Source organism: Cervus elaphus, chromosome 7 (genome assembly GCF_910594005.1).
Source record: "Cervus elaphus chromosome 7, mCerEla1.1, whole genome shotgun sequence".
In the NCBI taxonomy this organism is placed as follows: Eukaryota; Metazoa; Chordata; class Mammalia; order Artiodactyla; family Cervidae; genus Cervus; species Cervus elaphus.
Window position 1 is genome coordinate 40,359,556 of NC_057821.1, and position 19,208 is coordinate 40,378,763.

The 19,208-nt window shown below is 42.0% G+C and overlaps 1 protein-coding gene across 1 annotated transcript in view; it reads right to left on the reverse strand.

Moving 5' to 3' along the window:
• CAP2 (cyclase associated actin cytoskeleton regulatory protein 2) overlaps positions 1-15,699 on the reverse strand; it is a 127,764-nt gene extending 112,065 nt beyond the window's left edge. The window contains exon 1 of the mRNA XM_043908463.1: positions 15,449-15,699. The gene's annotated coding sequence lies outside the window, so the exon portion shown is untranslated. The remainder of the gene's footprint in view (positions 1-15,448) is intronic.
• Positions 15,700-19,208: the final 3,509 nt, after the last annotated feature.

Consider the following 19,208-nt stretch of genomic DNA (forward strand, 5'->3'; position numbering starts at 1 on the left):
ATAATAAGGTGTTCCGGAGACAGTTTCCTAGGAGGAAAGGTAGCTGTCATTGTTTTTCTTTACTTATTTGTTTATTTTTAGATGTGCTGGGTCTTCGCTGCTGTGTGGTCTTTTGTCTAGTTGTGGCGAGCAGGGGCTACCGGACAGTTGCAGTTTTCGAGCTTCCCATTGCGGTAGCTACTCTCGTTGCAGAGCACGGGCTCCAGGACACATGGGTCACTAGTTGTGGCTCCCGCGCTCTGGAGCACAGGCTCAATAGCTGTGGTGCACAGGTTTAGTTGCTCTGAGGCATGTGGGATCTTCCCAGACCAGGGACTGAATTTGTGTGTCCTGCACTGACAGGTGGATTCTTTACCACTGAGCCCCCAGGGAAAGCTATTATTGTTTAAAAATACTATTTTTCTCCTCATTGGTCATCTTATAAAACCAATTGTTAAATTGCAGATATTTCGTTCCTAATATTATCTAACTTTAGGTCTTCCCAGATGGTGCTAGTGGTAAAGAACCCACCTGCCAGTGCAGGGAGATGGAAGAGACAGTTTTGATCCCTGGGTTGGGAAGGTCTCCTGGATGAGGGAATGGCAACCCACTCCAGTATTTATGCCTGGAGAATCCCATGGACAGAGGAGCCTAGTGGGCTACGGTCCATAGGGTCGCAAAGAGTCCAACATGACTAAAGCGACTTAACACAAACACACACACACACACACACACACACAGAGTCCAATTTTATGTCCAGTGTCCAATGTTATGCCAATAGTACAATGACTACACTTAAAACACTAGGAGAAACAGTATTCCTATCCTTTTTTCATAGTGGTTTCCAGAATGGGAGAGCTCCCTATACTTTTTAACCTTTTTATAAAGTCTCAGTTGTTTTGCTCATCTTTAACTGGGGTAGTATAGAGGGGGTCTGGCTTTGGAGTTATTAGCTGGAGGACTTTAGGAAAAGAGCTTAATTTTACTTTAGTTACCACCTGTACATAGGATTGCTATAAACCAGCATGCCAAAACATAAAAAGTCTGGCACAAGGTCAGTGACAGACATGTCAACTACTGTCATGAAAATCTCCCATCTCACCTTGCTCTCATGAGAATAGTTAGCCTACATATTGCTACATTAAGCTGTCGTGAACTTGAAACACTGAGCAATCATCTAGAAGATCTAAACAATGGAAATGACTAGCTGAAAACTTCAGGTCAATACACCTTTATCAATATTTTTTTCAACATTTCACTTTCCTCTGTCCATATACTTATTCCTTCAACATTTCTAAAAGACGTTTTCTCAAGTCTATGTGTAATGGTTACTTATAAAAACAAAAATTTTGCTGTGTAATTAGTAATTTTGTAGTCACAAAGTTTCCCCCCACCCCAAACATTTTTATATGACTTTTGCTTTCAGTTAGTCCTCTGAGGACATAAGCACAATCTCTGTGGAACTATTTTTTTGGGAAAAAAACCCTCTTTCATCTTTCCTATTTTCTCAATTAAACCATCTTATGTTTGGTGGCAGGGGGTCTGCTAAGTTCCTAGCTACTCAGTCCAACCAGTTATGAAAAGCAGCTTTCGTAGCTACCTTGAACATTGACATCCCATGGCACAGAGGAAGTAGTGATAAGCCCAGAATAACAGTCTATTTGTCTGTATTAAACACTTGGTATCTACGAGACAGACTGCCGAATGCAAATGCTGCCTCGTGCCATCTTTTCTGCTAACACAGGTATACCCTGCCTCAAAAGGAAACCAGTACAAGCTTCCCATGGACTGAGGTCGTATCTCACTTTCTTTGTATCTCCCACTGAGTCTGCATGCTGCTGGGTGCATGGAGAATTCTATAAATATTTTTTGATTGACTAATTAATTGGCTACCCCTCACTGCCTTTCCCTCGCCTGCGCACTCACTGGCATAATCCTAGATCAGGCGGAAAGCCAGATTTTCGCACAAGATATTTCCATTTAAAAGGAGACACAAGATTAGTTTTTCCTACGGAGACCTACAGTGGCTTCCTCCCGTGACATGAAAGAGCACACCTGCTCCCTCCAACGTGAACCCTTTGGGTTTTCCATAGTTCTTTTTGCTGTTGTTGTTTTGTTTGCTTTTTAATTTTTGGTTGCACCCTGTGGAATGCGGGACCTTAATTCGCTGACCAGGGACCAAATCCATGCCCCCTGCATTGGAAGGGAGAGTCTTAACCACTGGACCACTGGGCAAGTCTCTCCATAGCTCTTTTTCTTTAGGTCTTCAAATTTTTAAAAAACTCCACATTGTCTATACAGTTTTATAAATTTCCCACAGCAAGTTCATAAAACAAATAAATACTCCTTTGGTAACATTTTCAGGTTAATAAAAGAGCCAAGTCTTCTGGGTTGCTGGTTTAAACATCTCACTACGCCAAAGATGCAGAAATAATGGTGTGGAGTTTCTCCTCTGTACGAGAAACCCAGATCCAAGGGATTTTAAAGATTATGAGCCTAAGATTAAATAGAAAATAGACTTGAAGTGACAGGATATTGAAGACTTTCAAACTTTTTCTTATGGTAAGGCTGGGCAGTTGGCTTTTATGTGAGCTCTCTGCAAACAATATAAAGTCACAATGGACTACTTTCTCTACAAATCCACCCAAATTCAAAAATATTTGGTTAACTATCATCACACCAGACTTTCCTAGACTGTGGTTTCTCTTTATTGAGACTATTGAGACAATTATCTTTGTTCTTTCCTCTGTAAACTACCAATCACTGGGTGAAGTGATCCTGTGGTTCACTATTACTAATTAGGGTAATGGTATGTATGGAAGAAACAAACCATGGTATTATTCATCTGTTCATTGACTGGCTCATTGAATATGCTGTATCATTAATCAAGATAGTCCCCACTATCTGCTATGAAAATACTCACACCTAGAAAATCAAGAGCGATTAAAATACATCCTGCCAGCCGTAGTGGTAGGAGGCTGCAAGCAGACACTGCTCAGTCAAGTCAGGGAGTTGTTCCACCATGAGACACACTCACATTGTCAAGGTACCTGCCTTCATCTTTCCCTTAGTCTCCAAAGGGACCGTCTGGAGCCAGTTTCTCACCAAACAGCAAAAAAGTCACCATTTTTATTATTTTTTAAATATGTATTTATATTTTTTATCTGGCTGCACTGGGCCTTAGTTGCAGCACGTGGGGTCTTTCAGTTGAAGCATGTGGGATCTAGTTTCAAACCAGGGTTTGAACCTGGGTCCCCTGCATTGGGAGTGGGAGTCTTAGCCACTGGACCACCAGGGAGGTCCCAAAGCCACTGTTTTCTTTTTACTGCAAAGAAGTTCCAAGAGTCTCTGAGCTCTGAAACAGTGGAATCAGAAGAGGAGAGATCAGAAAGCTACATGCATAAAAGAACACTTTAAATTTTTCACAGAACTGGACAAAATACTTATGATCCTGATTAGCCAACGGATTCCTATAAAGCCTCTAACAATATTCCACTGCAGAGAAAAAAGCAAACCAGCAAACTTCAGCTTGATTTTCAAAAGGCCCTCACCCTTCCTCTACACCTCACCAGGTTTCTAAGAGTCCATCAGCGAGACAACTCACCCCTTCCCAAACACAGCCCCCAGCCCTTCTATACCACAGTCCTGCCATTTCCACTTTTCCCAGGGCCCCTTCAGGCTCTGCTGCACCCAATCTTCCAATCCCAACCCTCTAAGAGGTCATCCCTCATTCTACACATCAGAGATAACCTTCCTTGAAGTACTTCCTGTCATGTCCACCAAATCCAGAGTGGGATACAGAAGGACTTCATAAACAAACCACATAGAGAAATGACCTCCGCAGCCCATTTGCCCGCTCCACACTGTGGCATCACTCTCCAGAACCATCCCTGTTCAGTCTAGGAGCATAAATACTTCTCTAAGTTGGAATCTCTGACAATGAGAGGCTAAGACTCGTAACTTGACATAGTGGAAAAAGAATTTTTGGCATCAGAGAATCTTAATTTGAGACCCAATCCCTTCATTGACAGCCTGTGTGACTCTGGGTAGGTCTCAGTTTTCTCACTTCCAATACATGAACTCATTCCTTCCTCTTCATTCGGACTTATGATAATTGTATGTGTCTTGAGCAGAGTTCCTGGGGCTACACATATGGATGAGACACAGATTCTATTTTCAAGGCATCATGATTTCCTTGGGGAGCAGACAGTTTGGCTGTTGAGGACAATTGGCCCTGAAGGACACCAGGACAAGAGGGCACTGGGCTATTTCAGCAGAAGGGAGTCCAGTGGAATCAGAAACCAAGTGGGATGTATAACTATATCCTGAAGGCTGGTGCTGTGTCCTGACTCGGGGTGGTGGGGCTGGGTAAGGACAGAGACATAAAATCACAGACTCTGAATGCTGACTGGGACCAGAACAGACCCCTAACACATTCCTTTCCTGAAGCAGGTGTTCCCTTAGCTAAACATGAGGTAAGGACCTTTTGCTGGAGACCTTTTGCTCTCCCTTCCCACCCACTTTCTGCACTCCTATGCTACTGAGGACTCTTTCTATTCCTGAGCTTTTCTATTTGTTGTCATTTTGCTCTGCTGAGGCCATGGAGGAGGTCGAGGTCAAAGAGATGCTTCTAGGAGGTCCCCCCAGGGCCACATTCTAGCACTGGGAAAAGAAGAAAAATGGAGTCCCCACTGGCCAGGCTACCAGGGCCCAGGCAGGGTTTCCAGGGACCTTTTGTTCCTCCTTAAAGTAAATGTACTGTTTGCCTCATACCCAGAATACATAAAGAACACCTAAAACTCAATGAGAAGACAAGTACACCAACTTAAAAGTGGACAAAATATTTAAAGAAACATTTTTCCAAAGAAGATATGCAAATAGCCAACACTGCCTATAAAAACACTCAAGATCAACACAAGGAAAATACTCATCAAAACCACAATGACACCAGGTTATCTTTTCTATCTGTAACCACCAGGTTATACCTTCACTAGAGGAAGTGAAAATACCCACTAGGATGGCTACAATCAAAGAGACAAATAATATCAAGTGCTCGTAAGGTTGTGAAGAAACTGGAACCTTCCTACATTGCTGGTGGGAATGTAAAATAGTGCAGCTGCTGTGGGAAAAGGTCGGAAGTTTCCTAAAAAGTTAAGCACATTTTTACCATACTGTTCAGCCATCCCACTCATATTTACCTACTTAAGAGGAATGAAAACATATATCCAGAGATGGCCCTGGTGGTCTAGAGGCAAAGACTCCCTGCTCCTAATGCAGGGGGCCTGGGTTTGATCTCTGGTCAGGGAACTAGATCCCACATGCCATAACTAAGACCCAGTCAAATAAATAAACACTAAAAAAAGAAAAATGTGTCCACACACACAAAGACTTGTACAGAAATGTTTGTGACAACATCATTCACAATGGCCACACATACACACACACAAGATGGAAACAACCCAAATGTCCATCAACTGATGGATGAATGAACAAAACGTGGTCTATCCATACAATGGAGTATTATTCAACAATAAAAAGGAATGAAGTATGGACACACACTACAACATAAACAAACCTCAAGAACACTATGCTTGGTGAAAGAAGCAGACACAGAAGACCATGTACTCTATAATTCCATTTATATGACTTTCCAGAAAAAGCAAATCTGTGGAGACAGAAAGTAGTTTAGTGGGTGCCTTGGGTTGGGGAAGGGCTTCCCTGGTTGCTCAGAAGGTAAAGAATCCACCTGCAATGCAGGAGACCTGGGTTCAAACTCTGGTTTGGGAAGATCCCCTAGAGAAGGGAACGGCTACCCACTCCAGTATACTGGCCTGGAGAATTCCCATGGACAGGGAGCCTGGCAGGCTACAGTCCATGAGGTTGCAAAGAGTTGGACACGAGACTGAGTGACTTTCACTTTCACTTTGGGGCTGGGGAGAGAAATGGGGAGTGACTGCAAATGGGTACAAAATTTCTATTGGAAGAGACAGAAATGATCTAAGCCAGAATTGTAGTGGCTATTGCATAATGCACTAATAATCATTGAATTGTGCACTTTAAGTGGGTAATTTTATGGTATGCAAAATTATACCTCAATAAAGCTACGAAATGGAGAAGGAAATGGCAACCCACTCCAGTATTCTTGCCGGGAGTATCCCATGGACGGAAAAGCCTGGCAGGCTACAGTCATGGGGTCGCAAGAGTCATATACGACTTAGCGTATATGACCACCACCACAGCTACGAAAAACAAAACAAAAATAAGTACTTCTTTTTCTAAAGAGGTGGTCGAAAGCTGGTTAAATCTGAGTGATTCTGCCACTCTCATCTCCCTACAAAGTCGTAGGTAGTAATTAAACTTGACCAGAGGTTGCTCTGAATGGCCCTACTCCTCGCTCCTGGAACTAGTTGTAGGGGCCGAAATACGTGACTTTCAAAATACTTGGCCACTTCCATACTTGACTCTGATTTACTACTTAAGACAAGATCAGTTTTTAAATAGAGCTGTGACCACCAGAAGACGCAAAGTTCTTTTTTGCTGTTTGGACCTGGGAGCTTAGAGTAAAAGGGGAAAGAGAGAAAGAGGGAGCAGCAGAAAGGAAAGAATGGTGAGGGGTGGGGAAAAAGAGGAAACAGGGAGTAAGAAGGGAGGAGGGGCTCCCAGAGACAATTCAGAGGGAATATGCTCACTACAGCCTATCTCTAAACTGTGTTCAAAATGCAAGAGGCAACTCCTGACCCTGAAGGATAAACAACAGCAGGAGTATTGAGAAGGGCCATCAAAACTGGGAAAAGGAATCCATTTGGGAGTACATTCCTGGGCTTGTTCCTCTTTTCTCTTCAGAGGTGACTTGCAGTTGGAACTGCACACAGGATACAAGCAACAAAAACTCCGAGAGAGGGCTTCCCTGGTGGTCCAGTGATTAAGACTCTGCGTCGACAATGCAGGGAGTGTGGGTTTGATCCCTGGTTGGGGTAGTTATCCATGCTGCATGGTGTGGCCAATAAAAAACAAACAAAAAATCTCTGAGAGAACCCTCCTCTTTTCAACCCTCCTCCTTGAAAAGGAGGCCTATATAAATGGAAGAATGTGAGGGAAAGTCTGGATTGTTTGGGTTTTTTCCCTTTTTTCTTTTCCAAGAGTGGCTGCCCATCAGAGAACTGCATGGTAGAAGAGCAAGTAGCAGCACAGACAGCTAAAATATCTTCAAAAAGTCCTAATCGTATTGCCACAGGAGCAGGGAAACGGCCCTTTGTGATCCAAAGAGTGTAGGAAGAGTCCCTGTCATTTTTCCCTCTTATTTTCTGTTACTGCTTTGTCCTAAGGATGGCCTCTGAGGAAACTGAACTGCAGCAGCAGAAGTAGCTAACACCTCAAGAGAAACCCGGTCCTTCTGGCCAGAAGAGCAGTAAAAGGCTCCCAGGGGCAGGAGAGTGTGGGAGGAATCTCAGAATGGAGACAGCTGAAGAAGAGGGTCCCCTGACATTGTACATGAACCAGTGGACACACCCCCAGTCTCATCCCTGAGCTATGTATGTGTAGGTTGGATCCAAAGGCCCTGAGAACTAAACTATGATTTTAAGTTCTGCTCAAATCCCACTGCTCAAGTTCCAGACTAACCCCTAAATAGTGCTTCCATGGGATCCAATGCAACAGAGCAAAAGCTTTGAAAACTGAATTGGAACCATTCCCACAGGATGCAAGACAGAACTGTGTTGATTGCTTGGTAAAAGAAAACATGGAGCATTTCAAAAGGACCCAGAGGTCTCACAACATAATACTCAAAATGTCTAGAATTCAGTTAAAAAAAAATTATCAATAACATGCAGGAGACCAGGAGAACATGGCCAACCCTTAAAAGAAAAGATAATTATCACATGCCAACTCCAAGATGATATAGATGTTGAAATTATCAGAAGGATTTACAGAAGCTGTTTTTAACTATGCTTTAAGAAATAAAGGTAAACACTCTCCAAATAAATGGAAAGATCACAGTTCTCAACAGAGACACAGAACCTACAAAAGAAACAAGTGAAAATTTTGGAACTGAAATATATGATAACAAGTACAAAATGCATGGGATGAGATAAAAAGCAGCACAGAGATGACAAAGGAAAATGTCAATAAACTTGATGTAGATACTATTCAATCTAAAGAGGAGAAAAAAGTTGAACAAAAAAGTGAACTGAGCCTAAAAAGCCTGTGGGATAACACTAAAAGATTTGATATTAGTGTCATTGGAATTTCAGGTGAAGATAAAGAGACTGAGGCAGGAAACATACTTGAAAACTAACAGCCAAAAACTTCCCAAACTTGGAGAAAGCTATACATTTACAGATCCAGAGTGCTATCTGTCTGGTTATTATACACATACATATACACAAATGCAATGCATTACAGTGAATGCCTGCAAGGGAAGAACAAGAAAAATGAATAGAGATATTAATATAACTGCCTGAAAAGAAATAAATAAAATGTGGTGGGCTATCATCCTCTTTGGAGAGGTGTCACAAGTATCAAGAACTTTAGTTTTCAAAAATCTTCTCTGAATCTAGTAGAACAAGGAGTCACTATCAATCAACGAATTAGTTAATTTATCAACACTAAACCTGCAGAAATGGTTTGCCACATCATAGACATCTTATTTTTGGTCAGAAAACAGAAGAAGGATGAGTTTCAAAGGGATTTTCAAATTCTTACGTGTATATAACCTAAAAGAATTTTGTAAATCCCTCTTACATTTTGAGGTTGACATGTAAAAATTTTCACCAAAATGTGAACTGTTGTGAAGAATGTAGCTGCCAGTATTCTGTAAATATTGATACGTAAAACTAAAACTATTTTATCACTTGCTGAAATACATCCATTGAAACTCATCATCATTTACTTTAAAAGAATACATAAAGAGGTTGTTCTTACAGTCAAAAATCTTGCATGATTATATTTCCCTGTTAATTTACATTTCCATTCTTCTCACTCTATAAGAGTTTATCCTAGATTTACATATTTTATGCTTTACTGTCTTTTATTCATTACCCTATCAGACTTTTCTGTATCAAAAGTATATATGTGCATATATATGTATGTATATATATATACACATACATATATATATCAGTTCAGTTTAGTCGCTCAGTCGTGTCTGACTCTTTGCGACCCCATGAACTGCAGCACGCCAGGCCTCTCTGTCCATCACCAACTCCCAGAGTTCACCCAAACCCATGTCCATTGAGTTGGTGATACCATCCAACCATCTCATCCTCTGTCGTCCCCTTCTCCTCCTGCCCTCGATCCCTCCCAGCATCAGGGTCTTCTCAAATGAGTCAGCTCTTCGCATCAGGTGGCCACAGTACTGGAGTTTCAGCTTCAACATCAGTCCCACCAATGAACACCCAGGACTGATCTCCTCTAGGATGGACTGGTTGGATCTCCTGGCAGTCCAAGGGACTCTCCAACACCACAGTTCAAAAGCATCAATTCTTCGGCGTTCAGTTTTCTTTATAATCCAACTCTTACATACATATATGACCACTGGAAAAACCACAGCCTTGACTAGATGGACCTTTGTTGACAAAGTAATGTCTCTGCTTTTCAATATGCTGTCTAGGTTGGTCATAACTTTCCATCCAAGGAGTAAGCATCTTTTAATTTCATGGCTGCAGTCACCATCTGCAGTGATTTTGGAGCCCCCCAAAATAAAGTCAGCCACTGTTTCCCCATCTATTTGCCATGAAGTGATCGGACCAGATGCCATGATCTTAGTTTTCTGAATGTTGCGCTTTAAGCCAACTAAATTCAATGGTAAAGAGTGCTCTCCTGGTTGTTACCACTTTAACTCTTACTAGAACGAACTTACCAAAACAAAACAAATACTACAAGTATTGACAAATATTAGTAAATGTAGATAAAAGGTATTTTTTTCATTGAAAACTTCTCTCTTTAGAGCTCTTATTTTTCAATTGTCTCATGCATATGGGATCAGTATACTTATTGCTAGAAAGAGTCAAGGTTGAAAATCAATTTGATTCTCAATTTTTGTTTTTATCAATGTAAATCCTGGCAAGCTGTTCATATAATGAGATGCAAATGGATGAAATTTTGTAATAAAAATGTCACTCAATTTTTTTGAACTCCTTGAGTTATATACTTAACATGACATGGTGATGAAATATTAAAATTATTTAAATCATCAATGTAAGGAAAAATTTAGGGAGACTGAAATTTAGTTGAGTAGCATAACTACTCATCCTTCTGAGTTATTTCAGTCATTTCTGGTCAACGACTCTGCTGTTGTAGTTAAAAGTTAACTTGTAGAAAATTGATAATAAAGCAAGTAATAATTGTGTGTTGGCATGCAAATGTCGAGAAGATTCCCTGGAGAAGGATATGGCTACCCACTCCAGTATTCCTACCTGAAGAATTCCATGGACAGGGGAGCTTGGAGAGCTGCAGTCCATGGGTTGCAAAGAGTCAGATATGACTGAACGACCAACACTTTTTTCACGCAAGTAACATTTATCCTGTGGAACTTCATTGGACTTCCCTCTTCCACAGTGGAAGAAGCTTGCTTATATCTATTAAGCAAATTCATTTTAGCATTTTAGAATAGTGTTTTTCCATGCTTCTTAGGAGATAAGAAACCAGATATTACAACTAGAATTTAAATAGGATGAGATTTATAATAGGGTATCAGATTAAACCACTTGGTTTAGGGGAATGAATAAGCTGGGGTTATACCACTATTGTATACGTCAATCAACTCTCTTTTTGGTAACTAAAATACATGGCACATTCACATTCACACAGAAGACACATGCGTGCCAAGACACATGGAAAAAATCTTCAAAGCAACATAACATGGGAACCAACCCTAACGCCCATCAATAAGAGAAAGGATAAACTGTGGAATATTTGCCAACAATGATACATGCTACTGCTGCTGCTGCTAAGTCGGGTCAGTCATGTCCAACTCTGTGTGACCCCATAGACGGCAGCCCACCAGGCTCTGCCGTGCCTGGGATTCTCCAGGTAAGAATACTGGAGTGGGTTGCCATTTCCTTCTCCAATTCATGAAAATGAAAAGTGAAAGTGAAGTCGCTCAGTCATGTCCGACTCTTCGCGACCCCATGGACTGCAGCCTACCAGGCTCCTCCATCCATGGGATTTTCCAGGCAAGAGTACTGGAGTGGGGTGCCACTGCCTTCTTAGTTACATGCAACAACATGGATAATCCTTGAAAACTTAGTTTTGAGCTGTTTAAAAGTGAGGTTATAATATACATATACCCTTTTTATAAATTAAAAAAAGCACAAAAAACAAAGGGACTTCCTTGGTGGTCCAGTGGTTAAGAATCCTCCTTCCATTGTGGGGGCATAGGTTCGGTCTGTGGTCTGACGACCAAGATCCCGCATGCCCAGGGGAAACCAAGCCCATTTGCCACAACCACTGAGCCCGCGCTCCAGAGCCTGTGTGCTGTACCTAGAGAAAGACTTGAGTACTGCAATAAAGACCCAGCAGAGCCAAAAAAAAACCCTTTCAATTACAGAAGCAAAATAAAAGGTCCCTCCTAAAGAAATGTAAAATAAAAGATATGGTTTTAGAAAAACAAGCAAATGTAGACAAAATTGATTAGGAACATATACATGTCACAAAACTATTTTACAGTAAAATCAGGAAAGGTCAATACAAAATCCAGTGTAAGGATGGGTACAATGAATGTCATAGGAGAAGGGCATAAAGAAATATACAACAGGAGAGGTGGCAATCTAGTTCTCTTTTTCTAGCCTTCTGTTTAACAACTTCATTGAGGTATGGCTCGCCTATGACTATAGTACTATAAGGTTTATAATACATATGCATCTTTGAAAGGCTGCAACTTGAAGGTTTGTATGTAGGGGACTTACTGTAAAATTCACCCATCTGAAGTGTACCATCTGATGATGTTCACAACCATCACTAGAACCATCATTAGAACATTCTGCCAGCTCAAAAAGAAACCCTGTACCCTTCATTATCACCCCCACCCCCACCATCAACCCCCATACCAAAGAAACCACTAACCTACTTTGTCTCCATACACTGCCCTGTTGTGAACATTTCCATATGAATAGAACCATACAATGTGTGGTCTTTCGTGATTAAATTCTTTCACTTAGAATAATGGTTTCAAGGTACATGTAATCAGTATTTCATTCTTTTTTATGGCCAAATAAAATCCCATTGTATGGATATACCATATTTTATTTATCCGTTCCTCAGTCTATGGACAGCTCAGTTATTTTTCATTTGGTTGTTATGAATGGTGCTGGTGTAAACATTTATGTACAGGTTTTTGTGCTGACATGTACTTTCATTTTTCTTGGATATATATACTTAAGAGTGAAATTGTTGTTTCACATGGTAACACTGTTTAATTTTTGAAGAAATGACCAATTGTTTTCCAAAGCAACTGTACAAGAAATATTTCTACCAGCAACGTATAAGGGTGTCAAGGGTTCCAACTCCTTCATGTGCTCACCAATACTTATGCTAGTGGGTATTAAGTGGTATCTCACTGTGGTTTTGATATGCATTTTCTGACAAATAATGATGTGGAGCTATCTTTTCATGTGCTTATGGCCATTTGTATATGTTCTTGGGAAAAATATTCATTCAGATATCTTGACTATTTCTATATTGGGTTACTTTTTATTATTGAGTTGTAAGAACTCTATATATTTGGATACAAGTTCCTTATCAAATATAGGATTTTTTTAAAATATTTTCTCCCATCCCATGGGTTATATTTTCACAATTATCTAGTCCATAAAACTTAGTTTTTAAAGCTGTGAAAGGGCTGCCATGTTAAGTCGCCTCAGTCGTGTCTGACTCTTTGAGACCCCATGGACTGGAGCCTGGCCGGCTCCTCCGTTCACGGGATTCTGCAGACAAGAATACTGGAGTGAGTTGCCACGCTGTCCTCCAGGGGATCTTCCTGATCCAGGGATCGAACCTGCATCTCTTAAGTCTCCTGCATTGGCAGGCGGGTTCTTCACCACTAGCACCACCTGGGAAGCCGTGGTTTCCAGGGCTACAGGCGGTTATTTGAATATTATGTTTACAGTTTACATAAACTTACCTAATTATTTTTATGTATATCACATAATTGATGAATTAAAAAGGAAACTTCATACATAAAGATGTCTGTTAGGAAATACTCAACACAAAATGAAACACTGCAATGCCCCAACTAAGTTACTGCTACTTTTGAAGGCATTAACTTAACTCTTGGGTATCACTTAAGGCCCCGCTTAATCTGGCCCATTGACGCTTTCGAAAGGTGCCTCTCCAGGTACTTCCCTGGAGGTCAGTGGTTAAGATTTTGCCTTCCAATGCAGGGGGTGAGGGTTCAACCCCTGGTTAGGGAGCTAAGATCCCACATGCCTTGTGGCCAAAAAACCAAACTATAAAACAGAAGCAATATTGTAACAAATTCAGTAAAGACTTTAAAAATGGTCCACATCAAAAAAAAAAAAAGAAAAAAATCTTAAAAAAAAAAAACAGGTTCCCCTCCAAACTCTACACATGGTAGGGGGGAATAGTAAACTACTGCCAATGTGACAAACCTGCCCGCTTTCTCCAGCTACTTTTGTGTCTCCCCATCTTCTCCCAAGCTAAAAATGAATTTTGCATTTTTTACTGCCTGAAAAAAAGACTATTTCAGTACTATTTCAAGGACAGGGGAGCCTGGCAGATGCTACAGTCCATGGGGTCACAAAGTTGGATTAGAAATTTCAATACTGATGAAAATTATATGAACTTCAAATTTCAGTGTTCATGAATAAAGTGAAATACAACCACATCATTTTTTTAGTCATTTTCTGTGGCTGGTTTTAAGCTACAACAGCACAGATGAGTAGTTACTAAAGAGACCACAGAGCCAAGAAAGCCTACATAAAAGTTTACTATCCAGCCCTTTACTCCAAACGTTTGCCAAACTTTACCTTGTATCAATAAGTTAAAATACTTTTCACTTCTACAATGAGCAGCAAAAACCTATTTCCTACTAGCCAAGACTGCCTTGACATTTACCTTCATGATTTCTCATAGTCAATTTTTTCCTCTTTAATTTTAATAAATATTTATGATCCCTCAGTTCTAATTTATTAGGGACTTTTAGATTTGGAGATCAAAGAGTAGTGTTTCCTTAAAAAATAATGTAGTATCTTCAAAAAAAAAAAAAATAATGTATCTTCAAAAAGTCACAACCACACTCAAACTGTTGGGTTAATCATTTTAGCAAACTTTTACTGCCTGCTCATTACAGGCTGTGAGTCAAATACTGCTTGGTGCAGTAAAAACTGCTAAAACCCCTCACCCTTGCCCTCAGGAGGCTTACAGTCTAACTGGACTTTAATAACTATAAGAACAATTCCCCCAAAGATCACTCCACAGCTGCAACCTTACATTAAACGGGCTTAGATATTTTGCCAAGAATTCTAAGCCATGTTCCTTAAATAAAAAAGTCTTATATAAGCAGTAAAGAAATAGTACTCTGCAAGCAACTCTGGTTAACTTCTGCGGTTTAAGTCCCATAGACTTCTGCATTCCTCTGACTATGTAACCAGAGGTTCTTTATCTTTTCTGCTGTGTTTATCTCCGCTTTGGCTGTTTGGACCTAATTCTAGTTCAATATCCACATTCATTCCTTATAGAGAATACAATAAATCAAGTATCGCTAAACCCTGCAGCCTATTTGTGATGTCCGACATCACTCTGATGGCAATAAGGGCAAGGCTATTTGCATTTGTGATTATTAGTCCCCAAAGCGAAGATAACGAAGCTGCTTCCACCAAAGCCCTCTACCCAAGGAAAGACCCAGTGGTGGCGAGGTGACCTCTTTGGAGCTGTCCCTCAATGCCTCAGTGGCCAGTACATTTTTTTAAAAGTGACTCAAGACCTCAGGTCAGGTTCTTTAGAGAAGCCAGGTCCATTTCTTTCCAGCATTTCCTGGCTAGGATCAAATTCAGTCCAATGATAACTCCCCCCCTCCCCAATACCCCGCACCCCCTGAGGCTCAGAGCAGAGGGGGCAAGCACCCCCAAAGTTACACCCGCCTGGAGCGCGGCTGTGAGGCCTCGGCCACGGGTCCAGCGCCGAGCCCGCTCCACGCCCGCACCCGCCTTCCGGCCCGGCCTGCGCGGCGCGCACTGGGCAGGCGGCGGGGGCGGGGGCGGGGAGCGCCGCTGCGCTGACCCAGATGGGGTGCCCCCTTCACGCCCGCACCCACGCGTCCCGGCCCTGCACCCAGGCCCCGCGGCCGGCCGCTTCCCCCGCATGCGGGCCAGGAAGCGCCTTTATTCCCCGCGCGCCTCGGCCCGGGCCCCTCTGCACCCCACCCATGGAGCGCAACTTCCGAGCGCGGCCGCGGGGTGCTCCCCCCTACTCCACCCCGCGCCCCTCCCGGCCCGGCCCGGCAGCTCTGGATTACCTGCCCTCGGGTTCTGCGGTCCGGTGCTGGGCGATGCCAATCCGCGCTCGGCCACTCGCGCGCCCTCCTCCCCTTCTCCTCCTCCTCACCCCCCCAAGCAGGAGTCGGTGTCGGTCACGCTGCTCCCGGGGAGAGTGGCCGGCGGCTTCCGGGAGCTCCAAATACTGACTCGCCGAGAGGGAGAGAGAGGGAGAGGGGGGAAGGGAGGGGAGCCAAGCTCCGCCGGTGGGGAGTGGAAATAAAGGGGAGCGGAGGGGAGAGGGGGATGGAGGAGAGGAGGGGCAGATGGGCCGTGGGAGAAAAGAGCGAGAGGAGGAAGGCAGAGGGCGGCAGGCTCAGACAGGAATGAATTCGCTGCATCAGGCAGCCTTGCAAAGAAGTCTGGAAAGATCCGGGAGGCTCCTGGCTGCAGGAGCCAAAGACTGGATCCTCAAAGGCTTGTGCAGAAAAAGGATGGATCCTTTGGGGAGCTACAGACCGGCCAGTGTTCTCCCCAACCCCAGTAGAGGGATAAAGTTCCTGGCTGGAGAGGGAGGTAGAGAAGCAACACCTCAGCTAGACACCAGATGCATTCATATTTTGCAACAACATTTTAACAATGTATTTTAAAATGTACTTTACATACAACATCTTTTTGTAAAAATTGCCTGATTGTTTAAGGATAAAAGTGCTATGCTTAGTCGGTGCGACTCTTTGTGACCTCCTAAACTGTAGTCCGCCAGGCTTCTCGGTCCATGGGGATTCTGCAGGCAAAAATACTGGAGTGGCTTGCCAAGCCCTCTGCCAGGGGAATCTTTCCTACCCAGGATGGAACCCAGGTCTCCCACATTGCAGGCAGATTCTTCACTGTCTGAGCCGCCAGGGAAGCCCGCTTCCTGGTATCCTCACACAATTTACTTTTATTGTATTTGTGGCCATTCCCCTTAGTATGTTGACTACAATTACAAAACTGGAAATGTTTACTTTTTTTTGTAATGCTGTTAGAAAGAAAACATTGATTTTCAATTTTCATTAGTTTATTTCAATCTGAAAAAGTAGACTTGAAGCTCTTCATTGAATGAATGCTAGGAAAATAATTACAGAGAAGAAAGGGGGAGGGGTTTTATCGATATTTCTTAAAGCAAAATTTCTAAGCAAATACTAGGATGAGTGTCTGAAAAGCCAGTATTTTCTGTTGGTGTTAAAATTGCATGTAATTTGGTTCTGTGCATGACAAGGCTATTCGGACCCCAGAGGTCACAACTTAAGGTTTTTTCCTATCATACACTGTTCTTTGTCCAGCATTGGTGATGAGGGGTGCCTTCTTGCTCCCCTTTGTCTGGAAAGAAGGGAAACAGAATGACATTATTTATGTCATTGATCACATCGCTATGTGAATACATACATTACACATATCCAGGATCAGTGCTGTCCCTGCCATGCACATGCCTTGCATTTGACAGGTATTCAATACGGTTTTACTGAAGAATGAATGAACAGATGAATCTTTAAAAATATATATACATATATACATATGTTCCAGGAATACAAAAAATAATATATCCTTAAGAACCAATTTTTACAGGTTCACAGGAAACTTCCAAGCTTTCAGTTTAACATGACTTTTTTTCTCTCTAGCATTAACTTCAGCAAGCATTAATAGAGCATTTCTTTTGCCTAAGTGTATTTTGCACTGGAGTATAAAGTATTATGGAGTATAAAGGTGAATGAATGAGGCACAAATCTTCCCCTTGGATTTATAAGCTAGTAAGAAGATGAAGAGGGTATAAAAATAACCACAGTGTAAGGAAGACTTTAAAACATGGCCCAAGAGAAGTATGAACAAAGTTTGTGGATATGCAGGGAGGGAGGTTTCTTCTAGTTCTGGGAACCAGAGAATGCATTCTGGTGGAAGTAAGAGTTGATCTTTCAAGCAGAAATAGGACAGTAAGAAAGGGCAGCGGGGGGAAGGGCACTCGACGAAAGGACAACAGGGACAAAAATGGAGAGGTGATGAAGGATGCGACATGTATGACGGAGAGTCAGTGAACTTAGCTGAAAGCAGAGTTGTGAGACCCAGATCTGGGGAAAAAAAGGATAGGCCCCAGCAGATGGAAACCTTCAATCTTAGCCTAAGTTCTCTGAACCCTAAGGGGCAGGCACTGGGGTATTACGGACAGTTTTGGACGAGAATCATGACACAGTTAATTTGGTGGTGTCATCCAGGACTGGAAAGAGATAGGAGACAGAGACATCTTCTAAGAAACAACTCACTAGTTTGAATGGGAAAGTAATGAGTCTTAACCTGGTGCCTGAATACTTCCCTTCACTAATTACACCTGGTGTAGCATCTGTCTGCTAAGTGACGGATGCCTGCACGGGGGACCCCCCAGTGAACTCTTCTTCCTCACAGCTAACACTTACTGTCCATATTTTCCAACTAGATTAGAAAGGTCCAAGAAAGCAAGGATCATGTCTGTTTAAAGGTTCAAGGCTATTTTCTCAAGATTGACACTTAAAAAATCATTGAGTACATATTTATTGATACATTTTACAGAATTAGTTCTGAAGGTGGTAGAGTTGGAAAGAACAGGGAAGACACTGGGTTCTTCTAAATCTTTTTGGATCTTGAGATTCCAACCCAAACCCTTGCCTTTCTCCTTAACAGATGATCTTATTATCGGCTTTACAAGGAGGCTGGTGCCATGTTAACCTCTACACCCTTTCCTTATATTACATTTGAATTAAGGTCCCCTTCATTGCCTAAGCTAATAATATTCTTGTTTTATTCCACCTCTACATTGCATCTGAGACTCCTCCTCCCCACTGATTTTGTCTCTCTGGATAACATTCTGGTTGCTACCGGCCAGGCTATACCAGAAAGCTGATAACATGACAGACACATGGGGAAGAGAGGAACCCATCACTGGAATGGTTCTGCTGTTCTACATTTCTTTATATAGTATAAAACGTTTAAACTGACAATTTTTTGTGACGGGGCTTTGCTAGGATCTCCTACCCTCACGGCTGCTGATATACTGAGACCAGATTATAGTTCCTTTGCTATTTTACCTGAATCCCCTTTCCCGTTTTCCAGTAAGAGAACATACCAGTAAGTGGAAAACAGCTAATGAACACAGGGTTCTTTTTTTTTTTAATGTTTAGTTTTTAATGCAGATTTTTAATGAGTGAATGGCCAAGGTTGCCTTTTTAAAAAAAAAAATATTTCTTTGGCTGCACCCACCAAGTCTTAGTGGCAGCAGTTGAGATCTTTCAGTTGCAGCATGCAAACTCTTAGTTGTGGCTCATGGGATCTAGTTCCCTGAGCAGGGATCAAACCTTGAACCCCTGCATTGGGAGCACGGAGTCTTAGCCACTGGACCACCAGGGAAATCTTCACAACTTTTTTGGAGCTTTTCCCAGTCCATGAGGAAGAAAGAATAATGATGACAGGTCTCCACAAACACTCCTTCTCAAGAGTTTTGAAAAAAAAAAAGAAAGAAAAAAAAAATAAAAGGAAAAAAAAAGAGTTTTGAAGAAAAAAACATTACCAATGTCCAATGAGACATTGCATTTCATTTTAATAACTCCCGAGTGGAAAGTTATCAATGGTAATTTACCAGCAGGTGATCCACACATTGTGGGTACTGAGAATATCACACTTTTAGCAAACAGAGCGTGATAATCATAGAGAAAAGTTAGCACTTAACCATGTGAATTGTTTCTTCTCAAATAGGGAACCTGGAGAGTTCAGCTCTTGCATCCTAACCCTCTGCTCTCC